We start from the raw sequence: 19,916 nt of genomic DNA, 5'->3' as shown, positions 1-19,916 counted from the left end.
TGCGAAAAAGAAGACATTCAGGAGGTCAGAGAGCTCCCTTCCTAAGATAGTTTTGGGGGTAGGATATCTCCTGAGATCAGTCCTGGGAGACACCTCAACTCTCAAGCATGATTCACAAGTCATGGGACTGCTGTGAGTAGAGCAAGCACCAGTTATGCTGGAGGAAGCTCCTTCGGTTTGGTGATATGAGAGCTGAAGCATGGGCAGGCCTCTAAGGAGGAGATGTTGCCCCAGCCCCACCAGCAGAACCATTTTGCAGCTTGGCAAGAAAGAGAGGTCGTGTGGTAGCTGGTGCCGTCAGAGGGAGGGGGCTGCAGTCCTAAGCAGACAACACCATCCAGAATAGCAGGGAGGATGACAGAAATGCAAATTAATTATTTTTTAGCTGTTAAACAGTTTCAATATTTTTACTGAATTACATTTTCTGTCATTATTTGATCACCAGTTGTTTTTTGCAGTAGTTGGGAAACAGAGCAAGAAATGGAAATAATTTAATGTCATTATTGAGATATGTTGAGTATACAAGAATTTTTTCTTAAGAGTACATATATGGATCCTCACTTTACTATGGAATTGCCATCCCTGTTTAGCAGTGCAAGGCTCAGATTTTCCTTTGCATTCAGCAAGGTGACAGATGTTGTAAAGACATTCTTCACACAAGATCTTTGCAGACCGCATAAACCTTACCGGAAAAAAAAAAAGAGAAATGAAAATTGGAACTTCTTAAATGTTGTATTCATTTCAAACTACATTTGTACTGGTTGGGAGTACATAGGAGTCAGGTAAGAGTTGACAAACTCCATTTCCAGAGGCAATCAGACACGTATCTCAGACAGGCAGGTGGAAGAGAGGCAGGTGGAAACATCATGCAAGATGCTTTGATATGACTTACTACTGGATAATCCATAATGAAATTTTCCTATACAGCTTCAGAGACAGCCAATGAGGATGGCTGGCCAAAGTCTCACCTAATTTTTGTATCTTTATGGGCTCTTCAGCTAATTTGTCCGACCCTGCATATATACAAAGACATGATATATTGCTAGTAAATCCACATCTCCTCCCACCACTGCTTGTCCTACTTTTTCTGGGCCAAAGTCAAATACTAGAGTATAAAGTCTCAAGCCAGATACCATAATTCAGTACCATAATTCAGTACCATAATTCAGGCAAGCAGGTAGCTGTAATTCAGAATCAGAGATGCTTGCAGGAGGAAGTCTGCTCCATCCACAAAAAAAGGATCTGAGAGACCTTTGCAAGTCAGACATGAGAAATCAAGCCAAAACTCTACTTCTCAGAGCACTCAGATGCTCAAAAAAACCGGAAAATTACTTGATAACCAACAGCTGCACTATCAGAATTAGAACCAGTCTCAGTTATGGAGATCTATATATATTGAATCATATTCATCATTAAAATTCATCAAATGAAAATTTCACTATCAGCAAATTTGATGTGCTAGAAGATTTTTCAAGAGGTGTATTTAAACTGAACTAGAAAATGGAGGCATATTCCAATAAATCCAAAAGATTGTTGTAAATTATGTATAAGAACTGTTTCTTTTTTTATTAGATGCTTGTTTTATGATAAGGTATGTTAATATTCATACTTGCTCAGGGAAGATAAGGTCACAATACATGTGCCAGACATTAATATAAAGGTACTTGATTCAACATCATATTCTAAAAATAATAATAAATCTTGTTTTACTGAAATTTTTGTAGCATATCCATGTTATGATGCAAAACAAAATACAATGCATTGTATTTTGAATACAGCCTCATAAAATATTTGAATAAAATATTTACTGTATGCACAGGATGAATCAATAATCATTTCTGAGCTTCTTCTTAGTAATTACAGTGATTCACAGTATCACAGCAATTCACACTATTACAGTAATTCACCTTCCCTTTCCCCTAAAAACATACTGTCTAGAGTAAATAACTTTTCACAAAGCTTATTAAAGTACTGATAACAAACATCCTGAGTAAAAGATATATATTTGACCAAAACAGCTAACCCACAGAGATGCCTTTTCAATATTTTATTACATTGTTTCACCTCCTACAGAACAACCTAAACAACTAATTTTCTTGTAAGTAAAGGCTTAAGTAAAACATGTAGCACTGGCTTTAAGGAATTTCTGAGCTATTTAATGCCCATAACTTTTCACTGAGCATTCTGAACATGTGATGACAGCTTTTTTAGAAAGACATTTGGATGCACTTTACTTGAGGTGTTACAGTCAAAATCTTGTGGACGACAGGAAATACAACTTATGAGCAAAGCCAAGAATGTATTGTTAGCATAAGTGAAATTATAACTGTCAATCACAAAATTATTAGTCCTGATATTATTATAGAAAAACAAAAGTAGAAAAGAAAGAGAATGCTATTAAGTCTCAGTAATGATACAGCTAAAACTCTTATACACACACTTCTTAGTACCTCCCCCTTTCTCTGCTATTAAGATCACCTTTCCTCTGCCCCTCTGGGTGCTAAGGTTGCTGGCTTCAGTTAGGGGGAGGCTACAGCGAATCATCAGCATCTCAGGTCTCTTGTAGGGAGCAGTATCATGGTGATGGGCTTCTTCCTCCTCACTCTAGAGTCCACTTGGAGCTTCTTCTTTTTTTTTTTTTTAATGTTTTCTGTCCCACTGTCCACATTGCTGCTTCTTCACTGGTCTCTATTTCCACATGAAATCTGAATTTACTATATAAGAGGTTTTACATATGCTGGATACTTGCTCTTTGTTCTCTTTGTTTCCCCTAAAACCAGTTCTATTCAGTTCCCAGGTCTGCCTTTCTTTAACTAATAGTAACTGACCACTGATGAGTTGTTTATAGCTCTGGGGTCTCAAGTATCATCTCTGTTACCAACTCAGGTTTGTACACCTCTACAGTGCATCCTGTGGGTCTCTGCTATGAAACCATGTCTATATTCCTCTATACTGCATTGTTATGCTGTGATCACAATTTTTTTATTCTACATAAAATAACTACTCAATATTACCATCTATATAAAAATTACGGTTATATCACACAACCGTACAAAGCTAAGCAAAAGTAGAACAAAGTGGTAATAGTCACCTGGTCATTAAGAAATTGCTGTTTCAGTTACACAAATTTTGCTTTTGCTAAAGCAAAGCTCTGGACAGGCCAAGACAAGTCCAGACAGGGCCTGACAAGCCCTGAGGCCTCACAGAGTTTGTGCAAAGCCTGTGGCCTGTTAAAAGCAATAATAGCAATGTGTGTTACCATGTAAATCCTGAGCTACACGGCTACACCAAGTTTGGATGTGTGACAGCCTACAGATTCAATCCACCCTTGAAAAGCTCCCTCACATGGTCACAGTGCCTCACAAGCAAACAGAGAAGGGAACTGGGCTCACTCAAACTCCCCTTCATAGCCACTTCATTTTTAGTTGAAAGTAATTAACTTCCGGTTTTCACTAGTAACAGTTGTATCTACCCTGACTCAGCTGTGCTAATGGGTGACTCTACTGCTTCTTTCCTACTTTGAAGAAAGTCAGGCTGGTTTTAAGAAAAAACAGCTCTTAAGATTTCTTTTCCTGATGACTGGTTTTTCCATGTACTTTAGCCCAGGCATGAGCATGCAGGGAAATGTTTCTATCCCTGCCTGGAGAAGCAGGACCCAGTTTAACATTGAGCCATAAATGTGCCCCTAGACATAGCAGCCAGTTAAACTGGGTTCTCCTCTTGGTTCTCCACCAGCTCCTTGCACAATCTTGTATGAGCCACTGTGGCAACCTGTGACTTGGGGCTGGTTCTCTTCCTGCCAAACTGGGCAGTGTTGTCACTTCAGCCCTTTTGACAAAGCAGTTCACAAGGTGTAGGTAAAAAGGACTGTTTAAATGCAAGCTATTAGTTCATTATGCACAAAAGTCCTCTCCAAGCTCTTTTTTCATTTCTGACATAGACCCTTTTAACTTGCACTGTAATGCAGTGTCAGCCCTGAACACAAGCTCCCAGTGAAGAGAGTCACCTGAAGACAGTGCTCGTGTGTGGGGTGGTATGAGCTGCAAGCAAGAAGCTGCTCTTCCACCCTGACTCCCATTTCGCTCTGCAAGTGAACCATATTCTGGAAGTGAGCATTGGGATGCTGTGCTTTTCTTCGACATCTTTCTGGGAAAACCCTGGGACAAAACAGGCAGGAGGAGAAAATCATTATATTTCAAGCCATATCTCCTTTATTGTTCTTCCCTACAGCCTAACCTTGCCAGCTGCAAAGTGGTTCCTGCTGTGCAGCTCCCTACTGCACTCTCACAGTAACTGCTCTGCTTCAGAAACACATCCTGCTTGTGTTCAATCCACCTCTTTTTCAGTTTAGACTGGACTGAACAGAACTTTGAAGCCAGTGAAAATCCCTGACACCTGAAAATTCAGGTATATTTAACTGACAGTTAAAGGTCACAAACATGTCCAATTTAATTGACTTCCAGGGAGGATTTCCTCAAATGCTTGTTTCCCCCTATGGTGACTGGTCCCACGTCCTGATAATACCATCATTTCTATTCAGTTCCATAACAAAAATCCAGAGCTGCCTACATTCACAATTATTCCTCATTTGTCCCTACAGTACACATCTTTGTAAGTAGGAGCTCATGTCAAAAGATACTTGCCCTTTCTACCCACTGACACTTGAAAAGTCTCCTCATCAGGCCCGCAGCTCAAAGCGAAGCCTTGGAGTTTCTCCCACAAAAAAAGACAAATTTTTGTTAACAGGGTTAGTTTGTACCCTCAATGCAAAAGTTAGGAGCACTGCTATATGCTCCCTCCTCTCTTTTACAATGTGCCCTGGTGCTTTATGCTGCTTCTGACACATGCCCTTCAGGTCTGCATGCACCGTTAAACATTCATGGTCTTTCATAAACTATGAAAATCATGGCAACTTTATGTTAATATGCTATGTAATACCTCAGATTTACAATGATATGTGTGAATAGGTGATATGCAAAACATTCTAATGTAACAGGCCACATCTGCTACTCCTGCTATTTCTTGTTGCCATCCTTTCCCTATTGCCCTTTCTTACCCTCGAAGTTTGTTAACAGCAATTACAACAACAATAGCCAAACCTCGCAGTTCTCCTTTTCTCCTTAAGAAGAGAGCATAGAACTATATTCTTTATGGGAACAGGATCTACAAGCACATCAGGCAGCTCCTGACTTCACTTTGACCCTGGACCCTGGCATGTTGAGGAGGAGTTCTCACCCGCCAGGTTGAGGTGTAGTGCTCAATCCTCTCAGCATAGGATTTGGGGCTTGCAGGGTCAAGTATTTCATATTAGCCTAACACTAATTCCCTTTCACCTCAGCAGGGACAGGAGTAGAGCACCAAGGACACTGGGGAGGTGAGGAAGCCTAAGTCTTATTTGATACTTGATATGTCTGGATTGGTATCTTGCCATTTTTGATGGTCCTCTCTGTTCAAATATTCTCATTTTTTAAATGAGACTGTTTCACCATAAGTTGGCTCCATGTCACATTTTGAACAGAACAGCCTAACTGGATGGGAAAATGTGAGCAAGACTGCACTCATTATCATTCTGCATGATGACCTTAGATACTCTTCTCCCCCCTGTTTTCTTGGCTCTCTTCTATATCAGGACGACAGACTTTTTGCAAAGGAGCGCTTCAAAGTGTTCATTTTGTTAGCTTCCATTGGAGTCTGATTTCTAAAGCAGACCCTGGTCTCCTCCCAGTGAGTTCAGGACTCACTGCCATCTAGTTTAAAACTGATTTTCTTTTTTAAATCAATGAGCATTAGACCCATTCTGTGCTCTCATCTTGCTCAGAGCCAGAGGTTGACAGAAGCAGCTTGACTTTGATTGAGAATCAATGCATACAAATACAAGGTTGTATGCCTAGGAACAATGGAGACAAACTCTTCCTATGGAATCGGGAGTCAGATCCTGGTAAGCAGCAACTCTGAAAAGGACGTTAGAGGTCACGGTGGAAAAGCAGCCAGATGTGAGTTAGCAGCGTGGGGCTATAACAGAAAAGAGCATCATGACTCTTAGCTATGTAGTAGTACACTGAACAGAGAAGCAGTACTCCCTCTGTATTTGGACTGAGACTGTTGCTGCTGCACCAAGCCTAGACCTGAGCTTTGAAGATGCAGAAAGGGTATTTACAACTTGTGAGTGTTCTTTATTTTGCAGGTCCTCTCATCTTTCTTCTCCTCCCAAAGCCTTGTGTACAATACAGACATGTTTCTTTGCTAGCAGTCAATGTGTGATGGAGCCCTAAACCCAACACTATGGGTCAGAAGACTCCACAAGGCTTTTTAAAAAATATCATTGGGCAGATGCAGATGTTCTTGTACTAAATGTTCACCTGAAAGGCAGAGACCAATTCAGACAGTCCCTCCATATCTGGTTCTAAGAAAGAAGAAAGGGACTAGCACAGAAAGGAGTAAACAATTCTCTCTCTATAGGGCTCCCTAACATATGCTGCACTCTACAGTTCTGCAGTGGCCCTAATCCTGTAGAGAAACAAGTTAAACCTAATCTGAGAAGCTTTAAATGAGAAACTAATCTTCCTTCTGGGTCAAAACCTGGCTGGAGGCCAGAAATTGAGGGGGTCTTCATGAGAAGCCTGTCAGCACTGGAAGCTGGCTCCCAGAGCACGGGTGATGAAGAAATGATAAATGCCATTCAACTGCAAGTGTGAGGCCTGTGTTCATCTCCATTCCACTATAACTTGCCATCATGGGTGAGCCTGGCTTTAACTTAGAAATACATCTTATCTTTTTTTTTTCTTCTTTTTTTTTTTTAAGTTTCATTCTTTTCTTTTTCCTTGTATGGGGTCCTGTGTTGCAAAAAGCTAACTTCTGTCCTGACAGATTTTATCACTTTCTCACTCCCAAATTCCTTAGATCATCAGTGAAATTAGGCCATAAAGGTAGAAGTATTAATTTAAAATTTTGCCTTCTCAAAATTGCTTCTGACAGCTAAGGAACATGAAGTGGCCAACATCTGTCCATTGGTTACTCATAAGCTAAAAGGCCTGTCAGATTTATCATGGCATTCAGGGTTCTGCCATGCATGTCAAATCAAACATCCACTGGGCTCGTTGGAGCTACCACTAGACTCACTGGAGCACCTACAGAACTAGATCATCAGCCTTAATTACAATTTTCTATAATAAAGTAGCTTCAGTCTCCTTGCAAGGCATGTGTCAGCCTTGTTTAATCAGAGAGGAAATTGGGCAGAGATGAAGTCATGGTAATTAGCTCTTCTCTCTCCCCTTGATACTCCCTTCGCAAGAGTGTTTACAGAATACAGAAAGGATCAGAGAGTTTAAGTCCAGAGAGTTACAGTAGACAGGTTAGCCATGCCCATTGCACCACCAGCACAAACAGAAAAATTGTCAATTTTTTGACAGTCACCCCTGCCAATTGCCATGGCAGGGCTGACTTCACTCCCCTATGTGGACACATGGACTGTATCTCACTTCCTGCAAGGCTGTCCACATGCAGGCTGGAGAGGAGTAGGAAACCTCCCAGAGTCACAGGAGCTAAGCGCAAAAAAGCAGGCTTTTTTGTGTGGAGCAGAGCAACCTCACATCACAGCTGCTCTGCTCTTCTGGCCTGGCCTGGCCCTCCCAGAGTGACAGCACAGCCCTTGTCTCCACATCACTGCGTTGCTTCAAAGAACTGGGAAAGACCATCTCAGCACAAGGACTCCTCACAGCTGCCTCTATCAAGAGCACAGATGCCCTGGTTCTTCTTAGTGACCTCACCAGTGTTAACTGCTTCCTTAAAAAGGGGAAGATCACTTCCCTACTAATGTCAATTTGTACATTTCTATGACATAAAACTGAAACTGATGTTTCAGTCACAATGGATAAAACAGTTTGAAGCACTACAGTGCTCTTCCAATGAGCTGTTTTGGCTGCTCATAGCTTTTTGAAATCCAGTTTCTCGTAACATTTGGGGGGGAATGCTGTACTTAGGGGTTTTTTTCCTATTGTGAAAAGCAGCCCTCTGAAAAATCATGCAAGCTTTTGACTTTTTTCCCTTCAGGTATTAGAGAAAAGAGGAGAGAACAAGGAGAAATAGAAGAGAACTCAGTAAACTGGAGGAAAAGTTATGAAACAAGCTTATGTTCTGAAGAGCAACTAGAAGTAATTTACAACTTGGGGGGGGGTTGTTTTTAATGGAAAACATATGTTTCCATATTATAATGCCAAATAATGATGTATTAGATGGCTGTACTTAATAACATGCATATCTTCACAATATGTGATAATCTAACTTACCTGCAAATTCTCCTTTTATTATATGGATAACTATTGGATAGATATAGTCTGTTTCAAGGTTATGACTTTTAGCCAGTTTCAGTTTTCTTAGCTTCATTTTTTGCTTTTTGGTGAAAGAAAAGGATACAAGCATCACCCAGTTTACTCCTCCCCCACCTTACCGTTATTAAGGAAAGCAGAACAGCTCTACAAACCAGAGCCATTAACTTTAATGGAATACACTGAGTTCAGCAGCTTCAGAGAAAAAAAAACAGTGTACAAAAATAACATCTTTTTATTTAAACATTTCCCAGTCCCAAAATGGTGCACCTTCCCCTTCTGGCCTCTCTCACACGTGCATGTACTCAGGATTACACAAACCGTAGCACGTGTGAGGCGCTAACAGGCACCTCAGGTGCCTGAAGGAGGGGAAAAGCAAGTCAAGGTTGTTGCCTCTCCTAATGTACAACCACCAGTGTCTCAGAGTTTGCAGGCTGACTTCGCTTTCACAACAAGTATAAAAGTAAAGAAAATACGATCCTGGGATAGTGCTCTGGGAGAGACTACAGTCAGCAGCGCGCTGCGATCACTGAATGCTCCCGGGCGCTCCTGAAATCGGGCCTGCCCACAGGGGGGGTGTCGCACATCGAGCCCCACACCGCCACAGAAGCGGGCGGGTGGGCAGATTTGCGAGGCGTTTTCGCGCTCAGGCCGTGATGCTGCAGCCTGCCTGCCGGCAGACAGCAAGATGCGCACTACCCATCTTCAGTAGGGAAAGAAAAATTTAAGTACAACATACAAGCGCTTTCTGGAGTTTGAAGTAAAGTTGTGAGCGTAACTAAAACGAAGAGTTTCCCCCCAACACTGCTGCAGTATTTCCTGTGCTACCACAACGTGCCTTAAGGCACAGCCCTTCAAATCACTGCTCATTTTAAAACCTCCCAGCTTTAACCATTTACAGCCGGTTTCACCCTGCCTTTCAGGCGGGAGCGCCGCCGAATTCAAGCGACGCCACGTCCCGCCTTTGGAGACCTCCCGGCTGTAACGGCCGACAGCGGGTTGGCGGGCGGTACCTCAGGGCGGAGGCGCCTCGGCCTGAGGGGACGCGAGGCGCCGCCGCCCCCACCCGCCGCCGCCGTGGCTCCCGCCCGTCACCGCCGCGCCGCGCCGCGCCGTGGGGGCGGCGGCGCCACCTGCCGGCCGCCGGCCGCACACGCAGCCGGGCCGCCCACCGCCGCCCCCTGCGCCCGCCCGCGCTCCGCACCTCCCCGCGCGGGATGGCGGCCCCGACGCGGCATGGCGGCGCGGGCTTGGCCCACGCTCCGCCGGAGGGCTCAGCCGCTGGGCGGTGCGGTGCTGCGGAGACCCCCAGTGCGTGCGCGGCGCTCTCACCCCTTTCGGGACACCAGCTGGACTCGCTGCACACAAAAATAATTCTTCTGGTGCCTTCCGTTACTGTAATTCCAATTAGCTCGCGCGTTATGTCATGGGTAACAGCGCTGAACTAGTAAAAGTAGCAACTAACACATGTGCACAGGTTTTCTCACTTCCCCGTTCCAGCATCATTACCATTTTCTCAGAAATAGTGATGCCAGCAGGAGTCAGCAACCCTTAAAAAAAGAAAAAAAATGTTAACAGGTAAAAAACAATCAAATCAGACAGCTCTAACCCACACAGTTCACCCACAGAATCCACCAAATTTTCTTCCACCTTTTCATGCACTGACGTCAGTTGCCCGTACCTTCAGACCCCGGGTAGCTCTTGTTGGTCTGTTTTTCATTCTTGTCAAGATTCACGGCCTCGACATCCAACGCCACGTCCGTCTCCAACTTTGTCTGTTCTGGTCCGGTCTTTCCTCTTCATGTCTCTCCACAAAATAACTGCCGCTTTTTCCAAATTCTTAGTGGCATTAAACCCGCTCTAGATTAGCACTGAGCTCCAATCTCAAAAATACTTACCTGAAAATGTGCAGATGGCTATTTCTGAAAGTTTTATTTGCGTTTCGTTAAAAACCCTTGTTAATTTGCAGCACTAAATAGGCTGCCTGCTGAATTTATTCAAGGATGCATGAAAATTCCTCGATCTTTTTTAAACACAAGAGAAACCCAACTCTGAGAAGTGTTTCCCTAACTAAAGGTCCTAATAGCCCTTCCATTAGCTTTCCGCACATCTCTTTACTCACCTGTCATGTTAGATTAGGCCGGAAACTTTTACAACAGTTTGTCTGTTATCCCACATTTGCCCAGTGTCCATCAGGGAGCCTGGAAGTGCAAATAATAAATCTCCAGTGAAGATCTAGCCCAAGAGTGTAATGGAGCATTGGCCCAAATGACTGAGATAAGAAAAAATTTTGAGTTACAGAGCAAAACTTTTTTTCTTTTTTTTTTAAACAAAAAAAGAGAGGAGGCAACAGATGCTGCCAGTCTGAGCTCTGGCAAGGTATAAACTACACAACACGTGCAAAAGGGGGCTGCCTCCAATGGGCCTGTCCACAAAAGGTAGCTCGAGCAGGTCATACCCTTCAGGAAAGCAGAGGAGGCTTTGGCCAGGGCTCTAGCTGCAGTGTCCTGTGTGTGAGGCTTTATGTTCACAGACTTACTCACTATACTAAACTATGAAAGCTACAAGAATAGCTGTGTTTTTGGATCTTTTCCCTTCTCTTCCCCCAAGAGTACTATGAGATCTCTCCTCTGCTTATTGCTGACAGATGAGGGCAAACTGAAGTATTTATATTTGTGTATATTTGTTTTCATTTCCCCCTTGGATGATGATTTCATTGAATACTTTTTCTGTATATATGCAGAGACTGGGGCTGTATTTGTGAACTGAAAAAGTTTTTTGTCAGTTGGAAATCCAGCCATGAGTCTGACTAGTGAAACAAAAAAGTCATCAAAATTAGTAATATATGATTTATGTGTCTATGCCACCTGCAAGACTAGCTAGATTATTCATTCATGGAGAGAGAAAAATACACCAGAAGGTTAATCTAAGGAGGACAGTTACAGCTTGATGTTTCTTTTTTCTTCCAGTCCCTATGTACTCAAGGAGGTCCTGCTATATTCACAAGTAGACAGTAACATGTCAAAACATGTAGTGAGCTAAGAGCTAGTTTCTTCAGCTTGCAGAGCCCAAATACATAGATGTACCAACATCATTACACAAGTTTGTCAAAATTACACCCCTTGTTTATAAGTTGATGCTTACAAAAAAAGTAGCTTGATCTTTTCATTGCAAACAACATCTTGAAAATAAATTTAAAAACATTTGATTTTGCATTATAACTCCTTTTCAAAACACCATGGTATCAACTATGCCCACCACCACTGATTTTGCACAGAGCTTGTAGCAAATTGAATTTGTATTGGGGGATGAGTAATGTCTCCACTAGACCTCCTATCTCAGTTGTGAGCTTTTACCCTGCTCTTGTTAGAATTTAGCACTCCAAGTACTTTGGCTCAGGAGGCTCCAATTGCTGAGGCCTTTCTAAAGCAGGACATAATCTAATACATGGTTCACCACTTTGAGAGTTCTGCTGGTGCTAAAAGAGGCAAAGGCATTTATTTCACAATAGTATTTAATTCTACATGTCACTAGTATCCCCAAAGACTGTCAGAATATGTCAAAAAAGAACAAAGAGATTCTGGTTCTAGTCGAGAAAAGAAAATGAAGTGTGGAGAGAGAAAAATAGGGGAAAAAAGAGAGAGAGATCTCTACACTAGTCTGCTTTCCCTTTTCATGTAAAGAAAAAATAAAAGATACAGAGAAGACAGAAAAGGCAACTTTTAGTTTTTATGTAGTTATACTCTTTTACATCATTGAATTTCTATGCCAGGCAAAACAGAGAGTCCCTAGAATAATATCCTTGGCTACTCTTGGTTCTGCTGGTTTGGAGGACTTTTTGGTAGTATTAACAGTAATTTATGGGCAACTATGAAGAGAAGTTCACAAGGTATCCAATTGCAATCTAAATCTACTCTTCCTAAACGGAATGTGGAAACAAATTAGCCCAGCATCCCCCAAATTCTATGAAGGAGAAGAATCTACCCCAGCACAATGACAACAGACATAAGTAAGTCATTAAACAGTCTCCAGTGATGGGCACAGCAATTGAGACTGTATTTACAGCCCAGCCCCAAAATGCAACAAAACATTTTTTTGCTGCTCTGTCATGCACAATTAAATTTTCTGGAGCTGCTTAGTTAATCAAGGCTTCCATAAGCACATTAAAAGATCTTTGTTAATGGCATTCACTGCATAACAGGCAGACTGCGGGGCTCTGCCAGCTACAGAGGACTGAAATGAGCCAGTCTGAACAAACTTCAGCTAGTTCAGAGACTAGCAGCAACCTGTAACACATGGGACAAATGGTTACAAATTCAGCCCTTCAGAAAATGACCCACATGGCTATCATTTGTGGGCTGCAGTGGGTGCTGTGCCAGCAAGGAAAAAGAGACTTTGAACAATTGGAGGGACACTAAAAGGAAACGTCTGCACTTCTGAATGGCTGCACACTGGGAATATCACCTCTTTCATGCTGTCCAACTTTTTCCCTGCTCCTCCTTGGCATGGAAGGATCCATACTGTCAGGATGGCTCACAGGGACAGGTTTATATGTTTATGTATATGTACATGTATATGTATATGTATATGTTTTATGTATATGTATGTATATGTATTTATATGTTTATATGTATATGTATACTTAATAGAAACTGAAGGACCTCTTCCAGGGGCTGTAGGAGGAGGTAGTGAGGCCATAAGCTCATTTTGGATGGTGGACCGGCAAACAAAAGTCCTGGAAAGGCAGGGAATCACAGTCATCACTATTTACTGAAGATGAGGATTATCTCTGTGGAGAGAGAAGACAGGCATGTCCTCGAGCAGCTATCTCATCTGGGAAATGACACAGTTCTAGACAGATCATTTTCAAGTTTATTTAACTTACAAAGAGACTGTGAAATAACACAGAGCATCAGAACAAATTTAAACCATCTGTTTGATCATCTTGCAAACTGTAAACATTGTCTTGAGAAAATAGTCTTTCTTCAGAATAACAATGCACACAGATTCAATTAAAATGTGGATAAAAAGGAACTTCTGCTAAGATAGCTGGAAATTACTCAGAACCTAAGTCAGTGTTTAAATTATTTTATTATTTATTATGTTTGTTAATAATTATTTATTATCTTCTTTCATCAGCTTTCTCCAGGAGAACCTAGGAATGGATGCTCCTCCAGCTCCTTTGACACCTCCTTGGGCAGTTGTCCTGCCCAGCACCATTCAAATTAATTATTGCACTCTATCTACTTAAAGCCCATGTGCGTGTGCCCTATTTTGTCTATACTTCCTTTTTCATACAAAATCTGTAGCCTTCACATTTATTCTTTTCTGAACATTTTAAATCAGTGTATTGCAATCAAAATTGATATCAGATTAAATATCTTTTGTCTTGCCTACATACTGGATTTTTTTTTAACTGTTCCTTATAATGCATGGTTAAGAAATAACTCCTGCCTATAAACCTGAGACACCAAACATCCTCTTTCTTCTCCCAACTCAAAACCCCTTATCAGCAACTTCACTGATTTAAAGTAACAGAGAAGAAAGCAGTTCATGTTAACACACTAGCCACACTGCTGTCTGTTTTACACCTTTTCAAACAGCGTATTTGTTGTTCACAAAAATATTAATTTCCTAGATCAAAAAAAAAAAAATTCAATCCATATATAGCATCAGCTTTAACCTAAAGCAACACTTCAGAAACAGTGCCAAACCTAATATATGTTAACAGTCTTTGATTTATAGGTATGGACATTCAAAACAGTAGCAGAAACTTCTTTCAGAATATAATCAATTATACCCACATACCCCACATCAAACTGTGCTAATTAAAAAGTACAAGTCTTGTACAAGCAAGTTATTTTCAGCGCAGTTACAGTGCTGATGGGCTAGCTCAGCAGAGCCCAACTGGGGTCTGCAGGCCAGACTCAGCCTGCGTGAGGTTTCTGTCTGACCCGCTTCCTCTTTTTCCCAGAGGAGATGGGGAACAACTGCTCAGGCAACACATGTGGTGCTAACAGCCTAACATCTCCTCCCGGACCTGCCAAAGCCTGACCCAAAGAGCCACAAGCTGCCGCTGCTCGTAAGAGGAAGGGGAATGGCACAGACATGTCCTCTTGCACCTCTCCCTGGGTTAGGAGGGGGCTGGGACCTTCTGCTGCCATGTCAGGGCAGCATCCATGAATGGGATGCACCCATCCAGAGTACAGCTGTTCATTACCCAAGATTAGACACCACCACAAATTAGCTCACCAAGTGCTCTTTCTCCAGAAGCCACAGGTTATCCCAACAGGGAGATATTATTATACCTCAGAGAAATTACCAAAACATTTTGAGTCACTGTGGCTCTGTTCTCCTCTCTCTGAAGTCAGTGACTGATTCGAGCACAAGCTCTCAAGTCTCCCAAAGTTTGGTTTGCTGTAAAAAAATCAGCATGACATCACCTTACTCAACAGAATCACGGATGTGCCCAGGTATTGTTTGCAGTAACATGAAATGCAGATGGGGAGCCATCTTTTTCATTGCTAGTCACATTCAGCCAGCTGTAAACAGGCCACAAGGCCTATTTTTGAAGAACAACTGAAAATGTATATTTACTTAGGAAAAACAAAATTAAGACTGCAAAACCTGTCTTACTGATATAAAAAAACGACATGATGTGAAACAAACAGAAACAGAAGTGTAAACAGACAACAACACCATGTGCTAAAAGAAACCTAAGTTAGACAATCAAACGCTACAGGGCTGACTGTAAATTTTAAGCAAGTCTGCCAGTAAGGAACCTTCTTATTTTTATCTGACGTACTGGAAGCTCCCACTAACAGAGTGACTCTACCAGTAAGGCCTTTCCTCTTCAGGCACTACAAGCCTATACAGTTTTGCTTTTGACCATTTTGTAATGGACTATAACAGTATTACCATCATTCATATATTGCTAGTCAGTTACCAGCTAGTAAATTCATTAAATACTATATTGTTAGTGAAAGTGATAAGTGCACAACTCTTCTATAGGTATGAAAACGTGATCTCTGTTTCAGTGAAATATAGATTGTCCTTACACAGTTCTCTCTTCCCACTGGAAACAAGAACCATCCTACTGATTTTTGGTGTGTGCAGAGTTTGGTTTACAAAACCAGTCAATTCATCTTTTGATAAAAAAGCTAATCCACAAAATTCAAGGTTGACATCCAAGTGGCAAATGCGACTGCTGGGGCAGACACTTTTCAAGGCAACTTTGACATGCAGTCTGGAAAAACTCTGCGTGAGCAAGATAATAGAGCTACTCAGGAATTTCAGATTATTTGATAGGTTGAAGGTGCATAACAAGACTGCAGGATGAAGGGGGATAGCGAACAGTTTTGAATAGAGAAATTCTTTCTTGTGCTTGGATAATGAAGTGGTGGCTCGCATACTACTTTTGTTATGCCCGGCATAGTGCAGAGACCTCAGTTTCTGATGATGCTCACGATCTTGAGCAGATCATCTCAGGTGTCTGAGGCAAACAAGAGCAGCCAACATTTAAAGGAAGTAGAGGAGTGAGGAAGTACTGTCTGTCTCCCTCATGTTTTCTGCCATCTGAAGCTTTCCTTGGGTAAGGTAGAGGATTACAGTCCTTGCAGGAGATATCTCCCATATCTAGGAAATTTTCTTGTAAAATGATATACTCTGAGCAGATCATTACCATTCAGGAACAAGACTTCAGAATTATGATAGATGCTTTCATTAATATATCAGCTCAGTGCTCAAAAATGAAAACCCAGTGGTAGGAATTCTTAGGAAAAGAATAAAGAACAGAACAGAAAACATCATTATGACAAAACTAGGTGCAGTTCCAGTCTCCTCTTGCCAAAAGGAAATAGCAGAACCAGAGAAGTTTCAGAGAAGACAATAAGGATAATGAAAGACACGGGGTGGCTTCTATGTGACCCTCAAAATAAAACAAAACAAAAAAAACCACATAGGTAACCTAAGTGATACTGTAAAGGTCTAAGCAGCATGAAGAGAGAGGTCAAGAACTGACCATTCAGCATCTCCTTCATGACAAGAACTAGGGATTATCAAATGAAGGTAGTAGAAGCTGGATTCAGAAACAAATAACTGGAAGTGGTTCTTCACACAGTAGCTAGATAGGCTTGTGGAGCTCCTTGCAAAGGAGCACCCTTCATACATAAAGTTTACATGGGTTCAAAGGAAGGCTGGACTTGGAAGAGAGATCTCCTGTAAGTTACTAAACAGTTAAACCACAACAGACTCAGGAAATCCCCTGAATTTAAAATAGGTCACAACAGCAGAGATATCTGGGGAAAGTATTGTATGCTTTTATCCTTTTTTCATTCTCCCCTAGACACCCACTGCTGGAGGCGGTTTGTCTCGTTTGTACAGTACAGATTCCCAGTACAGCCACTCTTCTGTTCTTTGACCTCAGACTCTCTCCCCAACAAATGCCAGTTGGGTCATGAGCACCTGTACTTAACCTTGTTTCCTCCATTCACATTGTACACAGTGGCACATCCTTAAAGAAAACCCGAGTCATCTTTGCTGGAAGGAGAATTAAAACCCTTACCAATAACTATTATGTATAAAGGAATACAGAAGAAAGCTGGTTGTGTTTACTTTTTCAGTAGATAAGAACTTGGATGGAGAGGGGGCAAACATCCCTAGGAAATCCCATGTTGATGAAAGCAGTCCTCCTTTATGATATTGTGTCTGCTTGATAGGACACCCCATTTACACCATGAACATAACTCCAAGGGAGTCAACTACTGCAGGAGGACTGGGTACAAAAACAAACCATGATTTCAGATAAAACTTTTTCCTGCAATGAGACAAAAGGCTGACAGAGCAACTTCTGTCTCCAATTCTTACCAGGAGAACAACTCTGCCTTCAACTTACTGATTTGGCCAACTTTAGAAGGACTACAAAACCAGTGGAGAGAAGACAGTGTAGCATCTGTTTGAGATGCAGGGGCTAAAATTTTGTCTTCCTGTGATAGAAAAGGAATGATCTAACCTTTTCCCTCCTCCAAAACAGCCATGCACATTGCAACAGCCAAAGCACTACCAGAATCTGGCAGATGAGGCATGGATAAGGTCCAAATATTCTTGGTCCTTGTACAAAGAGAGGAGTTATCTAAATGTCTTCAGCTGCTGCAAATGCCCAAATCCTTATGGAATTCTTCTGTGCTTCAGTCCCAGGACTGGTACTTTCATCACAGGATTCCAAGAAGGCAGGGTGCAGTACAGAATCACAGAATAGCTGAGGTTGGAAGGGACCTCTTGAGATCGTCTAGTCCAACTGCCCTGCTCTAAGCAGAATAAACTAAAGGAGGCAGCTCAGAATCTTGTCCAGTCAGCTTTTGAATATCTCCAAGGATGGAGACTCCACAGCCCGTCTGGACAACCTGTTCCAATGTTCAATCACTCTTACAGTTAGAGAGTTTTTTTCCCTTACATTTAGACAGAATTTCTTGTAATGGAATTTGTGCACATTGCGTCTCGTCCTGTCACTAGGCACCACTGAGAGAAGTATGACTCCATCTTCTTTATTCCCCCCATCAGATTGTTAAGAAAAAATTAATTAGATCTGCCTGAACCTTCTCTTCTCCAGGCTGAACAGTCCCAGCCCTCTCAGCCGCTCCTCATATGACAGACGCTCCAGTCTCTTAATCATCTTTGTGGTCTTTTGCTGGATGTCTCTCTTGTTTTGGGGAGCCCAGAACTTGCCCCAGCGCTCCAGATGTGGCCTCACCAAGGCTGAGTAGGGGGGAAGGATCACTTCCCTCGACCTGCTGGCAATGCTTTTCCTAATGCACTCCAGGAGGCCGTTCACCTTCTTTATCTCCAAGGCATATTGTTGGCTAATGGTCAGCTTGTCCACCAGGACCCCCCAGGTCCTTCTCTGCAGAGCTGCTTTTCAGCATGCACTGGTGCATGGGGTTATTCCTCCCTAGTTGAACGACTTTGCACTTGCCTTTGTTGAACTTCATGAGGTTCCTCTCTGCCCACCTCTCCAGCCTGTCAAGGTCCCTCTGACTGGCAGCACAGCCCTCTGGTGTATCAGCCACTCCTCCCAGTTTAGCATCTTCAGCAAACCTGCTGAGTGTGCACTCTGTCCCATCGTCCAGGTCATTAATGAAGACTTTAAGCAGCATTGGTCCCAGTATCAACAACTGAGGCACACCACTGGTGACTGGCCTCCAATTAGACTTCGTGCCACCAGTCACAAGCTTTTGAGTCCAGCAGTTCAGCCAATTTTCAATCCATCTCATGGTCCATTTATCTACTTTGTATTTCATCAGTTTGTCTTTGAATATATTATGGGAGATGGTGTCAAAAGCTTTGCTAAAGTCGAGATAAAGAACGTCCTCTGCTCTCCCATCACTCACCAAGCCTTCAATGATGAGATGATTGGCTATCAGGTTGGTCAGGTGTGATTAACCCTGCATAAGTCCATGCTGACTTCTTCCAATCACCTTCTTGTCCTTCATATGTTTGGAAATGGTTTCCAAGATTATTTACTCCATCACCCTCCCAGGGATCAAGGTGTAGCTGACTGGCCTGTAGTTCCCTGGATCCCCCTCTTTGCCTTTCTTGAAGATAGGAGTGACATTTGCTTTCTTTCAGTTGTCAGGAACCTCACCATGACCTCTCAAAGATTATCAAGAGTGGCCTCACAATAAGATCAGCCAGCTCTCTCAGCACTCATAGGTACATCCCATCAGATCCCATGGACTTGTGTATGTCCAGTCTGTTAAATGCTCCCTAACCTGATCCTCCTCCACCAAGGTTAAGCCTTCCTTTCTCCAGACTTTCCCACAGGTCTCAGGGACCTGGGATTCCCAGAGACCAGTCTTACCAGTAAAGACTGAGGTAAAAAAAGACACTGAGCACCTCAGCCTTTTCTGTAGTCTTTGGCACCAGGGCCCCTATCATATTAAGCAGCGGGCCCACATTTTCCCCAGAGCTCCTTTTGCTACCGATGTAACCATACAAGCCCTTCTTTGTTGCCATTCATTTCCCTTCCCAGATTCACCTCCAGGTGGGCTTTGGCTTTCCTAACCCCATCCCTGTACACTTGGACAGTGTTTCTATGTTTTGCCTGAGTGACCAGACCCAGCTTCCACCTCGTGTGCTTCCTTTTTTTGTTCAGGTTTTGTCAGGAGCTCCTTGCTCATCCATGTAGGCCTCCTGCCACCTTTGCTTGACTTCCTGCACATGGGAGTTGACCATTCAAGAGCTTGGAGGAGGTGATCCTTGAAAATAAATAAATAAATAAATAAATAAATAAAATCAACCTGCTCTCCTTGACCCCTCTTCTCTCCAGGGCCATATCCCATGGGATTCTTCTAAGCAAGTCCCTGAACAGGCCAAAGTCTGCTCTCCTGGAAGTCCAGGTTTGTGATCCTATTCTTTGCCTTGTTCCCTCCCCTCAGGATCTTGAACTCAAGTCCTTGTAGCCAAGGCTGCCCCTGACCTTCACAGTTCTTCCTGTTTTGTAAGTATCAGGTCCAGCAGAGCACCTCTCCTTGTCAGCTCCTCAATCACCTGTGTTAGAAAGTTGTCATTAATGCGAGCCTGGACTGCTTACGCCCT

The sequence above is a fragment of the Apteryx mantelli genome, chromosome 1 (genome assembly GCF_036417845.1).
Source record: "Apteryx mantelli isolate bAptMan1 chromosome 1, bAptMan1.hap1, whole genome shotgun sequence".
Lineage (NCBI taxonomy): Eukaryota > Metazoa > Chordata > Aves > Apterygiformes > Apterygidae > Apteryx > Apteryx mantelli.
This window is presented reverse-complemented; position numbering follows the sequence as displayed.